Below are 21,422 nucleotides of genomic sequence, written 5' to 3' on the forward strand. Positions count from 1 at the left end.
TGCTAAATTCAATCGTGATTTCTTGCGGAAGTGGTTTAGAGTAGTTGCTTTTATTTTTCTTTTTCATTTTATTTTAGTCGCCTTAATTGCTAGGTTCTAAAATTAAAGCTGGTTGGGAGGTGTGATGAATGCTTAAAATTACGTAGTTATTCTAGGAATTTTGGATATTATATTCATTCTCTCAATTTATATTTAATTGTGATTTAATGTATTTAATTTAAATTTTTAGAAAAACTACATTTGAGCCATCAACAATATAAATTGCTCAACCAGGCCCATAAGACTCGGTTTGCTTTGAAATCATCTCATAACATCCACAAAACCTATCTCAAAGGTTAGACAAGATTTCATTGTACCTCCAGTCCTTTTATATTTTGATTTTGCTCTTCAAATATTTATTTATTTTTTCTCCTTTTAATTACTACCCATCTTTTGTTCATTGTTTGTTCCTTTTATGTAATATATATTGGGTGACTCAGATAATAGCAAGAACACTAGATCTGACTGCAATGTTGTCAAGGGTGCTTGGGCTGCTTGAATTCAGCGCAACAAGATGGTAATTTTTATCTTAATTTTCTAACCCTCTACATAATATATATACCTTTTTACTCACAACGGTCTTGTGTTTGTAGCTTTTCATCGAATAAAAGATAATATTGCTATTGCCTAAAGGCAAGATTTCATATTTTTGTAGATAAGGGAGCACAAAAGGGGTGCTGTTTTGAAAGAAAAAAGCGTGTCATTGTATATGATGTGTTTTTAATGTTAATATTGTTTGTACTCAAATGAATTGTTGAGCCTTCACAAAAAGGTTCTTTTGTATAAAACTAGACTACATTTGTTTCCCGGTAAATTGAGATCTAGATGGACCGGCCCTTTCATAGTTAAAATTGTTTTTTCTCATGGGGCCGTTGAGATTGAAAATCCCAGGAATGGTAATGTTTTTAACGTGATTGGCCAACGTCTTAAACCAGTTTTGGAGAATTTCCCACCTGAAGAGGAGAGGAGTCCATTGAATTAAAAGACCCTATTTATAGAGACCCATAAACATAATAATAAAAGCAATGTTACTTTTAGGAGGAGTTAGTTTTTCGTTTGTAATTTTTTTCCCTTGTGTTTTTGGCAATAATCCCTTGTAGGTTCATGGTTCATCTTTTCTTTTTAAATAAAATTTTTGTTGACGCTCAAAAAAAAAAAAAAAAATATATATATATATAGACATGGTTCATTATTTAATGTAATCTCCTAACCTTTGTGATTTTGTTTTTAACATTGAGGACAATGCATCGTTTAGGTTGGGGGGAGAAAATACTTTCTTTGAGAAGAATTTATATGTTTGCTTGCTGCAATGAGTTAGTTGTTTTGTTATAAAAAAAAGAAAAAGAAGAGACCTTGTCTAGCTTAAGAAGCTGTCAAAGCTCGAGCCATGATGGTTCTCATTCAAAATAGAACCAAACAAAACATGGAAAAAAATGACCATGAATTGATTGCAGGTGTTATTAACTTGTAGTTACTATTTATTTGGAATGTTGAAGTATTTTTGGTGCTTGATATTTGCCTCTCTCCTAGTTCTTCCCCTCATCATTATGCTTACATATGTGCTAATGTAAGCACTGCTCTTTTATTCTACAGTTTTACTCAGGAAATTCGTCTATTTTTTCTCTATTTTGGAGAGGTGGTTCTACATGACGCTGATCGCAGTAGGAGGACCTTCATTCATTCATGTTAGAGCCGGTAAAGATGGTTTAGTTTGTAGTCCTTTCACAATAGTTTATTTTTGGGGAAAAAATGAAATTATGATTTCATCTAACAATTATTCTCTATTTATGCATATCATATGATAAATCATATTTGAAAATCACTCTTCCAATGTTTGATTGCAGTGAATTTTTAGACCCTGTTGTTGCTGCTACATTGGACTTTCGAAATCTTAACAAGAGAAAATTTCTAACTAATTTCTCTACATTACTCCCTTAGGTATGATTTGAGATTGGCATGATTCTTTGCATAGGATTTAGTTTCTTTATTTGACTGAATTTTCAGATTTAGAAGTAGAAAAGAAGAAATATGAAACATGTATATCAAATATTTTGGTAACTTATCTTTCTCTAACATCAGTCTTGCATTTGTAGTTTTTCCCATTAATGCTAAAGCTCATGAAATGTAGAGAAGTAAGTTCCTTGTGCCATCTTTTTGGTTCCGTTCTTAAAAGATATATTTCATTTATTTTATTGGAATGATCTTAGTTATAATTCGTGCAATTGTTGTGTCCTTATAACTTGATATTTGTATATGACAAATGCTAAAAGTGATGAATATTGGAATTGAAATATGGAAGTGTCTTGAAAATAGGTCAAATAGTTTAAAGAAGTGCATTAATTTCAATAAAAACTGCATTGAATTTAATAAGAAGTGTCTTGTGTTTTCAAATTTATTTTTTGGTCTACTTTTCGTGTCCCAGGACACTTTTTAGCAAGACCCTTCATATATATTGGTATTCATAATTGTAGTTTTATTTTATTTTTGTCTTGTCAATGCTACTTCAGAAATAAATTTCGTTGCTTATGTGATGCCACATCTTATTTTGTATGTTTAAAGTTATTATGCACCGTCCCGTCCTTGTTGGAACAAAATATGGTATAGTAATTTCGTATTGAAATTGATTGAGATTAATGGAAATTTTGACAACTAAACACATATGTTTAATTTCAAAAAGGAGGATCTAAAAGAATGCTTTTGGAGATACTGTGGACTTAATCTGCAGTGAAGGGCATTACTGACTTTCATACATATATTTTTTTTCTGTTTTCTTTTTTGATGCAGATCAGAAAAATCGTTTCTAAGTGTGCTTCCAGCATTGATGTCTCTTGGATCATTTGTTCAACTATTTCCATCTCTCGTTGACTTACCAAGTGAGTTTGTTTTTCAGGATTCCCTAGTAGTTACATTATGCTCCTTTTCGTGTCTTTCTTTTGTGGTTTTCGTCTCTGGTCATATTTCACCAATGAGCAAAATGCCTAGGAATACGAAAAAATTTACCAAAAAATCTACCACTCACATGGGTGTGGGACCAACACCCGTGTGAGTGTTTGCTAGAACATTTGGGGTCTTGCAGTATTGTTCGCCAATTGAAGTTCTACTTACTCTATTAACAGCTGCACCGTGTTATTTTCCTTCCATTAATTTATTGATCAGTCAAATAGGCCATTTTGAAATGCCTTAATTAAATTTGTTCAGAAATTCAAAATCTACATGCTTGGTACTAGTTGGAAAACTGGATTTTGTTATTTTGAATGAAAGCTAGAAAGAATAATATTTTTTATTCTCATATTTAAACAATGTACACACAACATCTCTATTAATAGGAGATACATGGCATAAAATAAGGGACTGATTAGCTACTGATTCTGAGGACTGATTAGCTACTATTTAGCTACTAATTCTAATTCTAAATATAAACTTTCCTATTCTATAGTATTGACTAAATCTAGATATTTACAGCTGTGATATCCTAAAGAATTCAGCCATATCCTGGCAGAATTATTTTCTTCCCATTTCCAACACTCCCCCTTAAGCTGGCTTGCATATGTCTTCCATGGCCAACTTGTAGATTAGGTGGTCGAATTGCCTCTTGTGTAGTCCCTTTGTAAGAACATCTGCAATCTGCTCCGTAGTGGGTATATAAGACATGCAGATCAATCCCTTCTCAATCTTTTCTTTGATAAAGTGCTTGTCCACTTCCACATGCTTAGTTCTGTTGTGAAGAACAAGATTATGAGCAATTGCATTTGCTGCCTTCTTGTTACAGTAAACTTCCGTTGGTGATGTTCTTGGAATTTTTAAGTCTTCCAAATTCCAATACTCTCTCGATCCACAAAGCTTTACAAATTCCATGAGCCACTGATCTAAATTCAGCTTCAGCACTACTTCTAGCCACTACGTTCTGTTTTTGTAGAGGGTCAGAAATTAAACCCCAAATTAAGTGTGGGCCTAAGTACTGAGGTCGCCCCAAAGAGGCGACCAGGAATGAAAAAGGAGCATGGGCTAAAGTCCAAGGGAAGTGGGCCAATAGTGGGCCGGAGTAGGTCCGACCCGCCAAGGGTCCAAACAGACTTCACGAAGGAAAATGACCAAGTCAAGTTGCAGCGGGAACACAATTGCAGAGGGAATACATGCAGCAGGGAAGTTGCCGAGGTATTTTGCCTCAGCACCGCCATTCTTAATATCTTTGTCTCCGCTGCCATCCAAAGTTGATGAGGGAAAGAGAAAGCCGAAGCAACTAAGTTGCAGAGGCGACAGTTGCGACGACCAAGTTGCGGAGGCACTTTGTCTTAGCGCCGCCATTCCAAGTATTCTCGGTTCCGTCGCCACCTGGAGTTCCTGAGGGAAGGAGAGAACCGAAGCAACTAAGTTGTAGAGGCGCCCAAGTTGCAGAGGCACTTTGTCGGCGTTGCCATCTCCAATATTGTCGGTTATGCCATTTGAACTTGCCACGGGAAAGGACTACAGCAGCAACTACTGCCGCCGCAACCAACTTGCGGAGGGAACATCCCGGCAAGGTGATAGCAGCCTCTGGCAAAAGCTTCCCCTCTGCAAGGAGAGGGTAATGTCAGGCGCTGATAGCAGGCCCCAAGGCATTACTAGCCCAGGGCTGATAGCAGGCCCAGGGTACCAGTTTACCGCGACGATCCCGCGAAGACGGGAGCAGGGTAGCCCTAGCATAAGGGACTCCCTTTCCATTACCCAGGTCATAGACCTGCCTTAGTCGCACAGGCAGGACTAAGGAAGCCCCTTGGGCTTGGTACTAAGGCACAACACGGCTGATAGCAGGCTTGGCTGTGGCCTTCGCCCGGGGAAGCTGGGGAGTTTGTGGTTAGGTGGCTAAGGGTGAAGGCTTCGTTGCGGTGAGTACGAACATTGTCGATAGCAGACTAATGGAGTCCTGAGAATGCATGTAGTGGCGAAGTAGAATTGAGAAGGCAAGTGCAGCACCAAAGTTTACCGCTGCAAGTGCACTTGCTGAGGTTCGAGCTAAGAAGGCAAGTGCAGCGGCAAACGCTCCCGTCGCAACTGCACTTGCTGAGGCTCAAGAGGGAGTTGCAGCGCTAAACACTCCCATCGCAATGACACTTGCTGAGGCTCAAAAAGGTAGTTGCGGAGGCAAACAGATAGTACACAGTACATGCAGAAGGACACGTGGCATCTTTCAGGAGATATTAATCATGCCATACCCAACTGGGTATACAGTGCCCAAGTTTATTAAGTTTGATGGGAAACAAGGCAATGCCAGAGAACAGGTGGTGAGGTTCATAGAAACTCTTGGTGTCCATGGCAGTGACCACTCTCTGCGCCTTCGGGAGTTCTCCAAGTCCACTTACTGAAAGGGCTTGCAGCTGGTATGTGAACTTGGCTCCCAACTCGATCAAGAGTTAGGAGGAGATGGTGAACAAGTTCCACACGAAGTTCTTCCAAGTCTAAGAGAAAGTTACAACCCTCACCCTTGGGCGAGATGTCCAAAAGGAGGGCGAAGATATACTGGACTATGTTAAGCGGTTCCAAGATAAGGCTATTGACTGTCATGAACCAGTGGATGAGGCCTATTTAGTCAGCATATGTGTGGGGTGCCATACGCGACTACAAAATTTTCTTGGTGAATCATAATCCGCTTATCATTTCAGCCTTGATTGAGGCAGCTAGGAACCTCAGTACCACTGGTTCCTTGCACAGATCTCGTGACAGCCACCGTTACCCTAGCAGTAGCAGAGTTGCTGCGGTAACCCCTGCAGGAGGGAGCCGCTCGCAAGGGGAGGCGACGTCCTCTCGGAAGAGAGAGAGTTATGAGGACTGAAATCTATGTCTTTGCAGCCTTGAGAATGTTAAGGCTTTGGTTAAAGAATGGGTAGCTGATGGTGAACTTACCTTGCCTCCAGTTGAAGTCCCTCCAACCAAGGACAAAGAAAGCCCGGATTATTGTGTCTATCACAGAACCACCAGACACCCTACTGGGGACTGTTGGACTTTGAAAAGTATCTTCAAGAAGAAAGTTGACACAAATGAGTTGAAGTTCAAAGATGCCGGTAACCGTGATGTGCGGAAGGACCCTTGTCCTAACCACAAGGAGAAGGGGAAGAATGTACATATATGATTGGCTATCTTGGGCTTGTGCGTGATCAAGTGCATATGGCGTCTTACTATGATGAGTTAGAAGAAATTGCAACCGGCCAACTCCCTGAGACAGTACTTGCAGAGGCAAAATTCGCAGAGGATGCTAATGCCCAGGCCTTGCAAAACTCTGTTAAGTTTCGCGCCTTGTTTGACCAGTTGGGGCTGAGCCAAGCCGCCAGGTTGGAAGCAACAAAAGCCCTCATTAATATCTTTGAAGTGCACCATGATGAAGTTGCTAAGGCTAAGGAGTATGTGCCTCGGCGCATCCAGGAAGCTTATGGTGCCATTACTTTTTCAGAGGCAGATAGAGCATACCTATTTTCCCATAATCGTCCTCTTTTTGTCACAGCATACATCAATGATGTAGAGTTCAAGCGTGCTTTCCTTGATGGCGGGGGCGTCTATAAACATCATCACTATTGACACCTTTGCAAAGGCTGGTATCCTAGAGTCTGGGATGGTTCGCCAACCCATCACTGTGATGGGTTTTGGCGGCGAGAAAAAAGATACCAAGGGCCATGTGGTCGTGGACCTAGGAATTGGTGAGATCCGTTCCGCAACCAAGTTTCATGTGATTGAAGCGGACACAAATTGCCACATGATACTTGGTAGAGCTTGGATGCACCGATATGGAGCTATCCCGTCTAGTTATCACTAATGTGTGAAGGCAAAGTTGGGAAAGCGCACAATAACCATATAAATGCGTCTGAACAGCCATTTGGGGTTGAGGAGGGACACTATTCGAATGCAGTTTTCTTTACTGAGTTGTTAACGGGTGAAACTCCAAGGACCGGTAAAGTTGCAGGAGTAAAATTGCCAAAATAGGAAGGCATTCGGGATGCAGAGGCTGCTCCAGAAAGTAGTGGGCAGAAGAGGAGCAGCAAGTCCACAAGTCCTTCGCCCAAGATTGTTAAGGTGCGGGAGAGCGGTAAGACAGTTTACTACCTATGAATGGTCTTGGAGGCCAGGCTTCATACCTTGGGAGTATGGCCCCGAGAAAAATAAATGTGACGATGACGAGTTCCAAGAAGAGTTGGTGGAGACGCCTGACCCCACCCTTGAATTCTATTTAGTTCGGCCACGCCGTTTATTATTTTGTATGTATTGTTAGAGACTTGGGTCGGGCACAGCCTAGTCTGCCTTAAAAACTTGCAGATTAGGGGTTGGACTGGGAAGCGCAAGCCTCTTTCTACAATGGACACCACCGTGAAGGGGCATTTGTCCAGCTCGCCCCAGGGAGTGTCTCCTTTCTTGGCGAGCTCCAAGTGGACATCATCTGGAATATTGTACTCTCTACGGAACTCGGCCGGTGCCCCCGGAGAATTCACCATGAACCGGTACTTCCCCATCTATCCCGGTTTTATTTAGTTGGTTGATTTAGGTCGTATCTCGGTAAAAATTTGGTGAATGTTTGCTCGGACTTTGAGCTTCACCGGTTGTAACGCTGAACAGACCTGGTCAGTCCTAGTTTGTTCTGCATTATTAAGAAATAAGTCCAAGGATTAACGTGGCATAAATTGCACGGCTTCACTATCTGGGGCGTTTGATCGGTTCAATTTTCTTATCTCGGCTTCACTATGTGGCCGACTTGGCCTTCCTAGATCGGTTCTAGCCCCCTTTCTTACAGCTTGGTCTCGGCCTCAAAACAAGACCACAAACAGGTTCTTGCTCGGCTAAATCCTATTTATAGATCAAAAACTTGGGTTTTGCTCGGTCTCGCTCAGGGTTCAGGCTGTTTATCTTAAGTGTCAAGTCCGTGCATCGAAACTAGGGGAAACAAGGGGCATGGGAGCCCCATCTGCTTCTCTGATTCTAGTTTTTCCTAAGGTGTACCAGTATTACCCTAAAGAGGGGGCACTGGTAAGATTCTAACAGTCCCAGGCAAGAACATGAAAAACGTAAATGGCGAGTACGAAGGAGGGGCAGGTAAACTTACCGATATGGACGCCAAGTGAGGAGCAGTTAACCACGATCTTGTCTACAGCCTTCGAGAGGACGAAGGTGGTCGAGAACGACTGGAGGAGCAGTGATGGTAGAAGCTTGGAAACTTGAAGGCTAGGGTTTGGCTCGAGAGAGAAGATGAACAGTAGGGGCGTATGTGACCCGTCATGTGCGTATATAAAGGAGGGGGGAAGCCAAAGGGTGGCAACCTTTTGAAATTTGTGCATGATGAAGACAGCTGTGGGTCTGCACGGAACCAATGGTGTGAAGCCACGTGGCATCGAAAAGATGGCTCTGTCAGTACGGCTGTACGATCGATGACTAAACTACTGAGGCAAACCCCGACGACCGACCAATTCGGATGGCCCGGTCAGAATGATAATCCCAAATCACGCTCAGCTCGGATGGGAATAAGGGGCAATTGAGAGGGAGATTTGCGCCCGGCTATGGCGCCGAACCGAATCGGCACGGCCTCTCGGGCTATTGCGTTTGGCCGAGCTATGTCGCTGACCGCAATGCGAAGACATGCATGTGCCCAATCGAGCTTTTGACTCGGCTAAGTCTTCGGTTGGATCTGCAGTGGTGCGTTTGGACCGAGCCAAGCATAGCCCGAAATGAATTTAGACCGGGATGAAGGCCTGCACGCCTCACGGCCAGTCAGTTCGGATGGATCGACTTCTTACAGTTCGGCCGTCCCGGTCGTGGTGGTGCTTCTTCCCAAGGGATAGATCGGTTATGATATCCCGGTTGAGTGTGCCTCTTGGACCAATGGTGTGATGGAGGGGAAATCCACTCGTGGCACGCGTCAATACCGTTTGGCAGTTCCACACACGCTGTTTGGAGGTTTTGGCCTTTACACGCGTAAGGAAGGTAGAGGGGAGCACTACCACCTGTCTAGGGAAGGACAACAGAGGTAGTGCGCCCACAATCTCTGAGGCTGCATGGCCAGCCTAGAAAAAGGAGGCATGGGGGACGTTGGAGGTAAGCAATCTGAGGAATTCCGAACTCTCTCTCTTTCAAAAGTGCTCTCTCCTTCTTCAAGTGTGCTGACTTGATCTTCGGAGGGTCTATTCGGCAGCACACCGCCGGGCAGTTCACCGTCTTTCTGTTTTCAGGCCAAGCGACGCTGCGTAAAGCTCGAGCGCAAGGAGTACGGAGAACAAAGGATATTTCACTCCCGTACAATTGGCGCCGTCTGTGGGAAAAACTCGACAGATAAACCTTGCTCTTCAAGCTTTTTCGACTGTTTCCATGGATAACTATGACAAAACTCCACCGTCCGTCATCGATGGTATCACATTGGAGTCTGTTCGACGGAGAGATGGCCCTCCTGCTATTCCCACCATGGCGGGCTTGGAGACCTCTTCCAGGGGTGCGCGCGACAAACGCGCAAGGAGCACTGATTGCTCGAAGAGTCTAGAGAGTCACATGCCTCCTGGAGCACAAACTCAAAGACCAGGACGCTCTCATTCGCAAGATGGCAGCTGAAATGGGGGCGCTAAAGCACCAGATGAAGGGGAAGGGTGCTGCTCGAGGGGGCAACCTCAGTGAGCGCACCCTGCCCTCTCGCTCTGGCAATTGCCACCAGGAAAGGACGTCTTCCCTCTCTATCACCAGACGCTACGGGGTAGGAGACTCCGACCCACAAGTAGGAAGGTCTCATACTTGCGACAGCAGCTACCGTCCCTCGCACCCCTCGTCGTCGTCGAGAAACTCTTTCTCTGTCCATTCGGGAGACCTGGGGGATGTACTGGAAGAGAGGGCTCGCCGTAGACAGACCCGAAGGCTGCCGGCATCGCAAAGGCTGGGCTCCTAGATCCGTTGGAGTGAGGAAGTGGCAATGTCTGCGCCTAGGATGATAGCACCAGGGGACAGAGAGCTAGCAAGACTTACCGCTACCCCGCTGTCCCCAGAAATTGAGAGCACGCCGCTCCCTGTCGGATTCCACCAGCCTAAGTTCACGTTGTACGACGGCAAGACTGATTCGTACATGCACGTGAGTCATTACCGGCAAGTAATGGCAGGACATCGACGCAATGACGCCCTCATGTGTCTCATATTCCCAGCAAGCTTGGGCGAACTAGGCCTGAAGTGGTTCGAAAGGCTTCCGGAGGGGAGCATCGAGGGCTGGCAACAACTAACAGAGGCCTTCGTCACCAGATTCAAAACCAACACTCGAACACCAAAGGAGGTCGACCATCTCCTAGGCGTTAAGATGGAATCTGGAGGTTCTTTGAACGCATACAATGCCAAGTACTGGGAAACTTACAACGAGATCCTCGATTGCCCCACCAATTTGGCGATCACCCAATACAAGCGGGGTCTCCCAGTCGGACATAGGTTGCGAGATTCGCTTACGATGCACCAGCCCACTACCATGGAATCTTTGATGCAACGGATCAACGAACACATCCGAGTGGAGGACGATGCTGCCACCGCGACCGAGAAGGCGAATCCGGTCCCGGCGTACAGAAGAGTGGTGGGGAAGGTTCACTCGGTAGGGCAGGAGGGCAACCGTCCAAACGACCGGTCAAAAGATCAACGTCGTGGCTCAAACCGCGATGATAGGAACAAAGGTCGCAGAAACGACCGAGCTAACGCTCCTCGTGATGAAGAGGAAGATGCCAAGAGAAAGTTGAAAGCGCGAACCGGTATCACCACGGTCTTTAAAATCCCTATTTACCGCATCCTGAGTGAAATCCGAGGTGAACCGTACGTCCGTTGGCCGGCCAAGTTGGGAAACACGCAGAGAGGCTTCAACTCGAGGTATCGCTGCACCTTCTATTAAGAACGAGGGCACCGAACGGAGGACTGTGTGCCGCTAAAACAACATTTGGAGGAGTTGGTGGCGGCAAGGCATCTGGACCAGTACATAGACGGCGGTATGAAAGCCGCTCCCAGGACAGGGCTAGCCAAACGGCCTCGCCGTCCTGGATGCAGCGTCGCAGGGGTGATCAATGTCATCCATGGCATCATTGAGCCGGCAAGGGTCTGCGAACTAAGAGGGATGATCAAGAAAGCTGAGCACATGAGAGAGGTGCTCTCCGTTCAGCCCGCCGTGAAAAAGGGAAGACCGAGGAAAAAGACGTCCTGACCTTTTCTAGCAAAGACTTGGAAAGGATTTAAGTGCCTCATAATGACGCTCTAGTGGTGACCCTCTGTGTCAAGGACTTCGACATCAAAAGAATTCTGGTTGACCAGGGGAGTTCGGTCGAGATCATGTATTACGACGCATTCAAACAGATGAAGTTAGAGGACAAGGACTTAGCCCCCGCAACGTCTCCATTGGTTGGCTTTAACTCTCAACTAGAATGCCTCATCGGAAAGATCATATTGTCGGTAAAAGCGGGATCAGTCATGAAGCAAGTGGAGTTTGGGGTGCTTAAAGTCCTATCGACCTACAACTTAATTTTGGGCAGGGGCTGGTTGCATGCCATGCAGGCGGTAGCATCGACCTACCATCAGGTCTTGCGCCTCCCGGCACCAACCGGACAGATAGAAGAGGTTTGGGGAGACCAGGTGATGGCAAGACAGTGCTTCGTCGCAGTAAAGGGCAGCAGAGTTGCCAAGGGCTTTGTGCAGATGATAGAGGGCCCCGAGGGGAAGGAAGTCCTGGAAGACGTTGAAAGAAAGGTCGAGGAGAAATCGGTCGAAGACTTGGTGGAGGTGCGCATGGACGAGAACGACCCAAACAAGTTCTTTCTTTTGGACTCATCCCTGTCCAGCGCCGAGCGACTTGAGTACGTTGACTTTTTGATTTCCAATATGGAGGCCTTCGCATGGACGCCTTATGATATGCCTGGCGTCGACCCTAGCTTCATTTGCCACCGGTTATACGTCTTTCCAAATGCATGGCCGGTCATCTAGAGGACACGGCGCTCGGCCTTGCACCATGCCGAGATAGTGGCGGATGAGGTCAAGAATTTGTTGGAAGCGGGGGGCAATAGAAGAAGTGCAATATCCTAGGTGGATATCTAACACGGTGGTGGTGTCGAAAAAGAACGGCAAGTGGCGGGTTTGCGTTGATTATAAGACGGTCAACCGTGCGTGCCCAAAGGATAGCTTCCGCCTCCTAAGAATCGACCAGCTGATGGACTTGACAGCTGGCCATCAGAGGTTCAGCTTCCTCGATGCGTATCGTGGCTACCACCAGATAGCCATGTATGAACCAGACCGAGAGATCACTTTGTTCACCACTCCGCGTGGCCTGTACTGCTACAAGGTCATGCCATTCGGACTAAAAAACGCTGGGGCAACTTTTCAAAGGATGGTAACCAAGATGTTTGCTTCCCTTCTAGGCCGCATCATGGAGGCTTACATCGATGATATGGTGGTAAAGAGCAAGGAAAAATCTCGACACCTCGCCGACCTAGCAGAGATGTTCACTACACTCAAACATCACAAGCTGCGTTTGAATGCCTCCAAGTGCGCCTTCGGAGTCGACACCGGAAAATTCCTAGGTGTTTTGGTCACGAACCGAGGAATTGAAGCCGACCCTTCCCAAATCAAGGCGATACAAGAGCTGGAGCGCCCAAACTCCACGAAGGACGTGCAACATCTTACCAGGATGGCAGCCGCGCTGAACAGATTTATCAGCCGGTCTTTAGATCGTTGCAGGCCCTTCTGCAAAACTTTAAAGGCCAAGTTCTTCTGGGATGACGAATGTGACCGTGCATTGGCGGATCTGAAAGCATACCTTTCCTCAGCCCCTATCCTGGTCACACCAAAACCGTGTGAAGAATTGTATCTCTACTTGGCAGTCTCTCAACATGCGGTAAGCGTCGTGCTGAGGGTACCCAGCACCTCCCCATCTTCTACGTAAGCAAGACCTTACTCCCGGGTGAATCAAGATATCTGTCGCTAGAAAAATTGGCTCTGGCCCTGATGATGGCCTCCAGAAAGCTAGCGTACTATTTTCATGCTCACACAGTCGTTGTGCTAACCGAATTTCCACTTAAGGTGCTCTTTGAAAAGGCTGATTTTACTGGCAGAACTCTAAAGTGGGCTGTAGAATTGGGGCAGTATGATATCAAGTTTCAACCGCGCACTGCCATCAAAGCTCAAGCTCTTGCCGACTTCGTGGCGGAATTTGCCCTAGGAACACACCTCGTTTGCCCTATCGATGTGGCCAGTCCGGATTTGGCGCAGCCCATGGCTCAGATAGCAAATACGAATAGCGGACAACAAGTGGCGGAAGGGCAAACGAAAGCCGAACAAAAAATGCAGGAACCGGACAACCTGTCAAAGCACGGGCTCGATTGGGGCATAGAAAGAAACCAGAATGAACCGACCAGTACCCCGCAGCTGAAGAGCTCCCAAAATCCCTCCGACTGCTAGAAATTGGTCATTGGCGAGATGTGGAAATTCTTCGTCGATGGGGCCTCCAACAGGCACGACACTGGGCTGGGGAGCGTCCTAACCTCCCCAGATGGGCTGACCATAGAGCATACGATCACACTCGATTTTCCAGCGTTCAACAATGAGGCGAAATATGAAGCTCTCCTTACCGGATTGAAAAGCGCATTGAGGATGAAAGCGTCGGAGCTTATGGTATTCAGCGACTCCAAACTGGCGATCAATCAGGCCTCTGGGGAGTATGAGGCCAGGGATGAAAGGATGGCCAAATATCAGGCGCTGGTACGCGCTGAACTCAAAAAGGTTGCTGCGATAAGAATGGAACAAATTAACCGCGAGGAGAACAACGCAGCTGACGAACTGGCCGGCCTTGCATCAATGCAAACAACTTTTCCCAATTCTTTGATGACAAATTTTTTACCCCGGCCTAGCATTGAGGAACCGGAGGTGCCCGAAGTACTCTGCGCTGACTTAGGACCATCCTGGATGGACCCCATCATCGCCTTCCTAAAGGATAGAATTTTACCAGAAGAAAAGAAGGCGGCCAACAAAATTCGAGCCAAATCAGAGCGGTTTTGGCTCTCTCCATCTCGAGCCTTATACAAGAAGTCTTTCACTGGGCCGTATCTGAAGTGCGTCCACCCTGACAAGGTGGAAGCCTTCCTCTATGAGATTCATGAAGGCATCTGCGGGAGTCGTATTGGGGGAAGGTCTTTGGCTTACCGAGCGATTTCCCAAGGTTATTGGTGGCCGTGCATGCAGGCGGACGCGCAGAAATACGTTCGCAGGTGTGAAAAATGTCAAAAATTTGCTCACTAAATCCACCAGTCGGCCAGAGAGCTGCTCCCCCTTACAAGTCCTTGGCTGTTTGCACTTTGGGAGCTGGATATTATGGGACCACTCCCAACAGCTCCAGGCAACCGCAAGTTTTTCATCGTTGCTACCGACTACTTCACTAAGTGGGTTGAGGCCGAGCCGTTGGCAACCATAAAGGAAAAAGATGTGAAGAAGTTTGTTTGGCAAAATGTCGTCACTCGCTTCGGTATACCGAAGGCCCTTATTTCGGATAATGACACTCAGTTCGATGGGAAACTCTTTCACGGATTTTGCGAAGAGTTAAAGATTGAGTTCTACAACTCAACACCGGCCTACCCTCAGTCAAATGGTCGAGCAGAAGCCTTAAACAAGACCATCCTGGACGGGCTGAAAAAGCGGCTAGAGAAAGCCAAAGGGAAGTGGGCTGAAGAATTACCCAATGTGCTCTGGGCATACTGCACCACGCCGAGACGTTCGACCGGGAAAACACCGTTTGCCTTGGCCTATTGCATGGAGGCTGTTATCCCACTGGAAATCGGCATGCCGACCATCCGGTCTGAAAGTTTTCAGCCAGACTTGAATAATGAAGCAGTGGCCTTAGAGCTTGACCTAGCAACCTACCAGCAAGAACTCTCCAGGAATTACAACAAGACCGTGCATCCAAGGCTATTCAAGATCAGAGACTGGGTCTTGAGAAAGGTGATGGGCAACACGGTGATCCCTGGCGAAGGCAAACTAGGTGCAAATTGGGAAGGGCCGTATAAGGTAACTGGCCTTGCAGGCAAAGGGGCATACCATCTAGAAGATTTAGATGGTAAAGCTATCCCCAGACCGTGGAATGCAGCTAATCTTAAGATTTTTTACTTCTGAAATGTAATCTCTTCTGTTCCCTTCTCTTTTGAATATTGGCCCTTTGGCACCAGATGTAAATCTCTGACGTGTAATGAAAGATGACCCTATATTTTCCTACCTCCTTATATTATGTGTTTCTGTACAATGACATCACAAGGGTATTGGGCCACTATGAATGCCAGGGGCAAGAAGCCAACAATGGCTTGACAGAGGCCGTACAAACAGTTGGTGTGTTGTCCAACTTGCATAAGGGCCGAGTTGATTTTACTCGCCCGAGTGAAATGTTGACGTTTTGTCCAACTTGCAGAAGGGTCGAGCTGATTTTGTTCGCCCAAGTGAAATGTTGGCGTTTTGCCCAACTTGCAAAAGGGTCGAGCTGACTTTGTTCGCCCGTGTAAAATGTTGGTGTTTTGTCCAACTTGCAGAAGGGTCGAGCTGATTCGGCCATTCCCAAGTGAAATGTTGGTGTTTTGCCCAACTTGCAAAAGGGCCGAGCTGACTTTGCTCGCCCGAGTAAAATGTTGGCGTTTTGTCCAACTCGCAGAATGGCCGAGCTGATTTTGCTCGCCCAAGTGAAATGTTAGCGTTTTGCCCAACTTGCAAAAAGGGCCGAGCTGACTTTGCTCGCCCGAGTAAAATGTCGGCGTATTGTCCAACTTGCAGAAGGGCCGAGCTGACTTTGCTCGCCCGAATAAAATATCAACGTTTTTGTTAGCATATTATATTATTATCTGAGCTTTTTTGGTTTGTAATTATTCTATGCCCTCTGGGCTCGACTTGTAATTGTCTCATCTTGTAAATCCTAATCTTCATTTATAAATAGGGGATGATATTTTATCAAACCCTAAGCTGGTTACTCAAGCTTCATGGTACCAGAGCAGAACCTCTAGGGTTTCGGCTCACCCTTGTTGGTCGACCTTTGCACCAACGACTCTAGGGTTCGAGACTTACCTAGGTTGATCATCTGCTGCGATCTTCAGCTCGCCGTTGTCACTCAGTCGATCTCCTCAATTCGTTGCCGTTGGCTTTAGCTCGCCTTCCTCTGTCGGTCTCCTTACTCAGTCGATCTCCTCAGCCCGTCGACCTCCTCAGTCGATCTCCTCCGCCAATCGATCTTCCAGCAGTTCGTCGATCTCTCTCTGGTATACTCTCTCATCACTGTTTGGTATACTTATGTCGTGTATATAGACCGCACCAATACATATATAAATGAATAACTAAATAAAAAAAAAAATGGTTTCTTAATTATGTTATGCTTTTATAGTGGTCATTGTGCCTGTTCTTTCATCACTACCTTCCGGGTTTGTGATTGCCACTAGTTTTGTTACGGGTTCGGTAGTATAGTATCCATGACAGATTCCACCAGTGTGTGTACTTCTTAAACACCGAGGAGTGAGAGTCTTATTATACCTGCTACCATGACTGAGAACCTCAACCCTAGTCTGAAAATCACCACCTCTCTATTTAATGGTCAGAACTACCTAGCACGGTCTCAAAGTTTGACAATGTTTTTGAAGAGTAGAGGGAAGATGGGGTATGTTGATGGCCTACAGGCACCTAATACCACTGACTCGGGTTATGACCAATGGGAGATTACCAATTCTTTAATTATGGGTTGGCATATTCATTCGTTGGTTTCTGAAATTGGTGAGGGTTACTTGTCTATGGAGACTGCCCAGGATGTTTGGGATGCTGTGGCTGCCACCTATTCCCGCAAAGGGAATTTCTCACAGGCATTTGAGTTGCGCCGCTCTATTGAGAGCTCACTTCAAGGGGAGCAGACTGTTCTTCAGTATTTCACTTTCCTCACCAACGGCTGGAAACGCCTTGACCACCTGGAAGACTATAAGCTCGTTTGCCCTGCTGATTCTATCGGGTACAAGAAGTTCATCGCACGGGAACGGGTGTTTAAATTTCTGGCAGGCCTAAATGTGGAGTATGATCCAGTTAGGGGTCGAGTTCTGGGTATGGACACTCTTCCTTCACTTCAGGAGGCATTTGCTTATGTACAAAATGAGGAGAGTCGCCGGTCTACTATGATGTCCCCTGTCTCTACTGACTGCTCAACATTACTGTCTACTCCTCGAGATGGCCTCAGCCTGACTCCCATCCCTTTGTCTGCTGCTAAGGAGTCTGTATTCTGTGATTATTGCAAGAAGCCGCGACATACTCGTGAGACGTGTTAGAAGCCTCATGGGACTCCATCCGGGGGTAGAGGTGATCGGTTTGGTTCTTGAGGAGGTCGGTCAGGCTAGTCTAGAGGACGTGGTTCCTATTCTCGGGCTCATCAGTCTAGTGTCGTTGATACACTTGATTCTAATTCTGCTTCTGTTGGCCAAGCTTCTGATACTGAGCTGGAGGATGCTTTGCGCCAATTGTTGGACTACCAGTCTTCTACTGCTCTCAGTATAACTTCCTCGTCCTTTGCCCGCTCAGGTAACTTAGCCTCTTCTCCTTGTGTTTTCCTGTGTCATAAGTCTTTGCCTTGGATTATTGATTCCGGTGCCTCCGATCATATGTTTGGCTCCTCTGATCTTTTCTCTGTCTATAAGCCCTCTTCAGGTCAGGACAAAGTTAGGATTACAGATAGTACTGTTTCTTCCATTTCTGGAAAAAGTTTAGTCCAAGTCACTCCTACCATACATCTATCTTTTGTTCTCCATGTTCCCAATTTTTCTGTTAATCTGTTATCCTTGAGTCGTCTTACCCAGGATTTGAATTGTAGTCTGACGTTTTTCCTTAATCATTGTCTTTTTCAGGACCTTGTCACGAAGAGGACGATTGGCAGTGGTAGTGCAGAAAATGGTCTCTACTTCTTGAATCAACAGGATAAACTTGCTTATTCTTCCACCACGTCTTCTACTACCCCCGCTGATTTATGGCTGTGGCATCGGCGTCTTGGGCATCTTTCCTTTTATTTACTTAAGCCTTTATTTCCATCTGGTTTCGCAAATCATCATGTGTCTGACTTTCTTTGTGAGTCTTGTCAACTTGGAAAACAACACAGAGCTTCTTTTGCTCCCAGTTTGAATAAAAGTTAAGTTCTTTTTTCATTAATACATTCTGATGTTTGGGGTCCCTCTCGTGTTATGTCTGTGAAAGGTCATCAATGGTTTGTTACATTTATTGATGATTTTTCTTGTGCTACTTGGGTGTATCTCATGAAAGATAAGAGTGAGGTTTTCTCTGTGTTTCGCAATTTTCATAAGATGATTTGTACTTAGTTTGGGGCTACTGTCAAACTATTTCGTTCTGATAATGGCGGGGAATACATAGATTCTGGGTTAGGACAATATTTCTCTTCTCATGGCATTATCCATCAGACCTCTTGCACCAATACCCCTTAACAAAATGGGGTGGCGGAACGCAAGAATCGGCATCTTCTTGACATGGCTCGGTGCATGTGTTTTTCTATGAGTGTGCCTCGGCCCTATTGGGGCGACGCTGGTCTCATCGCTGCCCATCTTATTAATCGTCTCCCTACCCAGGTCTTGTAAAAACAAGCTCCTCTTCACGTCCTCCTCGGTTCTCAGTCCTTATTTTCTATTCCTCCCAAAATTTTTGGTTGTGTCTGTTTTGTTCATAATCACTCTTCTTCTCGTGGTAAGTTGGAACCTCACTCCCGCAAGTGTGTTTTCTTTGGTTACTCTCCTACTCAAAACGGATATAAATGTTACCACCCTTCTTCTCGTAAGTGGTTTGTGTCCATGGATGTTACTTTCTTTGAGTCCCAGTCCTATTTCTTGTCCTCTCCGGTGTCACCGTCCTCATTTCCGGGGGAGCCTTGGTGTGAAATGAGTCCTGTGCTTCCTATGGTGGACCCAGTTGTTCTTGCACCACCCTCTTCTACTGTGCTTCCTATGGTGGAACCAGTTGTTCTTGCACCACCCTCTTCTACTAGGACTATAGAACCCAATGTCACCAAGGATAAGGACGGACATGTTTATGTCCGGGACATCGACAGACAATAAGTTAACTGGATACAGGGGACCACTTCTGCTCCTCCACTACTATCTTCTGCTTCTGATGAGAGTCTAAGTAACTATGAATCTCTTGAGTCCATTGATCTTGATGTTCCTATTGCCAAGAGGAAGGGTGTGAGATCTTGTACTCAATATCTTATCTCACAGTGTGTGTCCTACTCTCATTTGTCATCCTCATATAGAGCGTTTGTATCCAATATTTTCTCTGTTAGCATTCCTAACCATTTTCAGGATGCTCTTGCTACCTCTGAGTGGAAAGTAGCCATGATTGAGAAAATGAAAGCACTTAGGAAGAACGGCACTTGGGAATTGACTGAGTTACCTACGGGCAAACGACCTGTGGGATGTAAATGGGTATATATTGTAAAACACAAAGCAGATGGGTCTATTGAGCGTTACAAGGCAAGACTTGTGGCAAAAGGGTTTACTCAGACATATGGCATTGATTATCAAGAGACCTTCGCACCCGTGGCTAAGATGAATTCAGTCAGAGTACTTCTCTCTCTAGCAGCTAATCTAGATTGGCCGCTTTATCAGTTTGATGTCAAGAATGCCTTTCTCCATGGTGACCTCAAAGAAGAGGTATATATAGACATTCCTCCTGGTTTTGAGGATCATCAGACAGAAGGCAAAGTATGCAAGCTTCGGAAGTCATTATATGGTCTCAAACAGTCTCCAAGGGCTTGGTTTGAGAGATTCACTCAGGCTATGTTTAAATATGGCTTCAAACAGAGTCAGGTAGATCACACCTTGTTTGTGAAACATTCCTCACGTGGTAAGACTATATCACTTATTGTTTATGTAGGTGACATAGTTCTTACAGGCAATGATAGTGGGGAAATACCTCTGTTGAAGAAATATTTAGCTAATGAGTTTGAAATCAAAGACTTGGGAAGCTTGAAGTATTTTTTGGGAATTGAAGTTGCTCGCTCTAAGGATGGGATATTTATCACAGAGAAAATATGTGCTTGACCTATTGAAGGAAACTGGGATGCTTGGCTGCAAGCCATGTGCCACTCCACTGGAACCCAATCAGAAATTGGGGGATGATGAAGGAGGAGAAGCTGTTGATAGGGAGAGCTATCAGCGATTAGTGGGTAAGCTCATTTACCTATCTCACTCCCGTCCTGATATTGCTGTTGCTGTCAGTGTGGTTAGTCAGTTTATACATGCTCCTCATCAGATTCACTTTGAGGCTGTCATGAGAATCTTGAGCTACTTGAAGTCTGCTCCTGGTAAGGGTCTTTATTTTTCAAAGTATGATCATCTTCGTGTGAAAGCCTATATAGATGCTGACTGGGCTGGATCAGTAATTGATAGGAGATCAACTTCAGGGTATTGCACCTTTGTTGGAGGCAACCTAGTTACTTGGAGGAGTAAGAAACAGAATGTGGTTGCCAGGTCAAGTGCAGAAGCTGAGTTTAGAGCTATGGCACAAGGTGTGTGTGAACTTTTATTGATCAAGTTATTGTTGAGTGATCTAGGTATTGATCAGACGGACTCCATGCGGTTATACTGTGATAATAAAGCCACCATCAACATCGCTCACAATCCAGTTCAACATGACAGGACAAAACATGTTGAGATTGATCGCCACTTCATTAAGGAGAAACTTACTAGTGGTACCATTTGTACTCTAGTCTGGTGAACAACTTGCTGACATTCTCACCAAGGGAGTTGGGAATAAACCATTTCATGACATATTAGGCAAGCTGGGCATGCGAGATATCTTCGCACCAGCTTGAGGGGGAATGTTAGCATATTATATTATTATCTGAGCTTTTTTGATTTGTAATTATTCTATGCCCTCAGGGCTCGACTTGTAATTGTCTCATCCTTGTAAACCCTAATCTTCATTTATAAATAGGGGCTGATATTCTATCAAACCCTAAGCTGGTTACTCAAGCTTCAGTTTTGTCCAACTTGCAGAAGGCCGAGTTGAATTTGCTCGCCCGAATAGAATATCAGCATTTTGTCCAACTTGCAGTAAGGCCGAACTGATTTTGCTCGCCCGTGGCAATGGATGCTTGGGCCATCCAGGTTTATGGCCGAGCTGATTTTACTCACCCGAGCTGGAACTTATATTCGACAAACATTTCAAATCGAAGAAGATTTGCTTATCATACCGAAGACATAACAAAAATAGATACTTGGCGAGCAAAAGTTAAACTTTTCATTGATTAAGAAAGCGGAATTACAAAAGTGGGCGAAGCCCGGTTACATTCCAAAAAAAAAAAGGGAAAGAGGGCGGAAGATCAGTCTAAATCTACATCAACGGTTTGCTCGGCCAGTCCCTCCTCAGCCTCATCT

General features: G+C 45.5%; 1 protein-coding gene across 3 annotated transcripts in view; it reads left to right on the top strand.

Moving 5' to 3' along the window:
- The window catches only part of LOC114267776 (uncharacterized), an 89,393-nt gene that overhangs the window by 32,875 nt on the left and 35,096 nt on the right, over positions 1 to 21,422 (top strand). For 2 of the 3 annotated variants that reach the window (XM_082925296.1, XM_082925295.1), the window contains 6 exons: positions 230 to 334; positions 480 to 556; positions 1,633 to 1,734; positions 1,884 to 1,977; positions 2,133 to 2,171; positions 2,824 to 2,912. The gene's annotated coding sequence lies outside the window, so the exon portion shown is untranslated. The remainder of the gene's footprint in view (positions 1 to 229; positions 335 to 479; positions 557 to 1,632; positions 1,735 to 1,883; positions 1,978 to 2,132; positions 2,172 to 2,823; positions 2,913 to 21,422) is intronic. The other variant, XM_082925297.1, reaches the window with a different exon arrangement.

The sequence above is a fragment of the Camellia sinensis genome, chromosome 4 (genome assembly GCF_055761805.1).
Source record: "Camellia sinensis isolate YWXY chromosome 4, ASM5576180v1, whole genome shotgun sequence".
Lineage (NCBI taxonomy): Eukaryota > Viridiplantae > Streptophyta > Magnoliopsida > Ericales > Theaceae > Camellia > Camellia sinensis.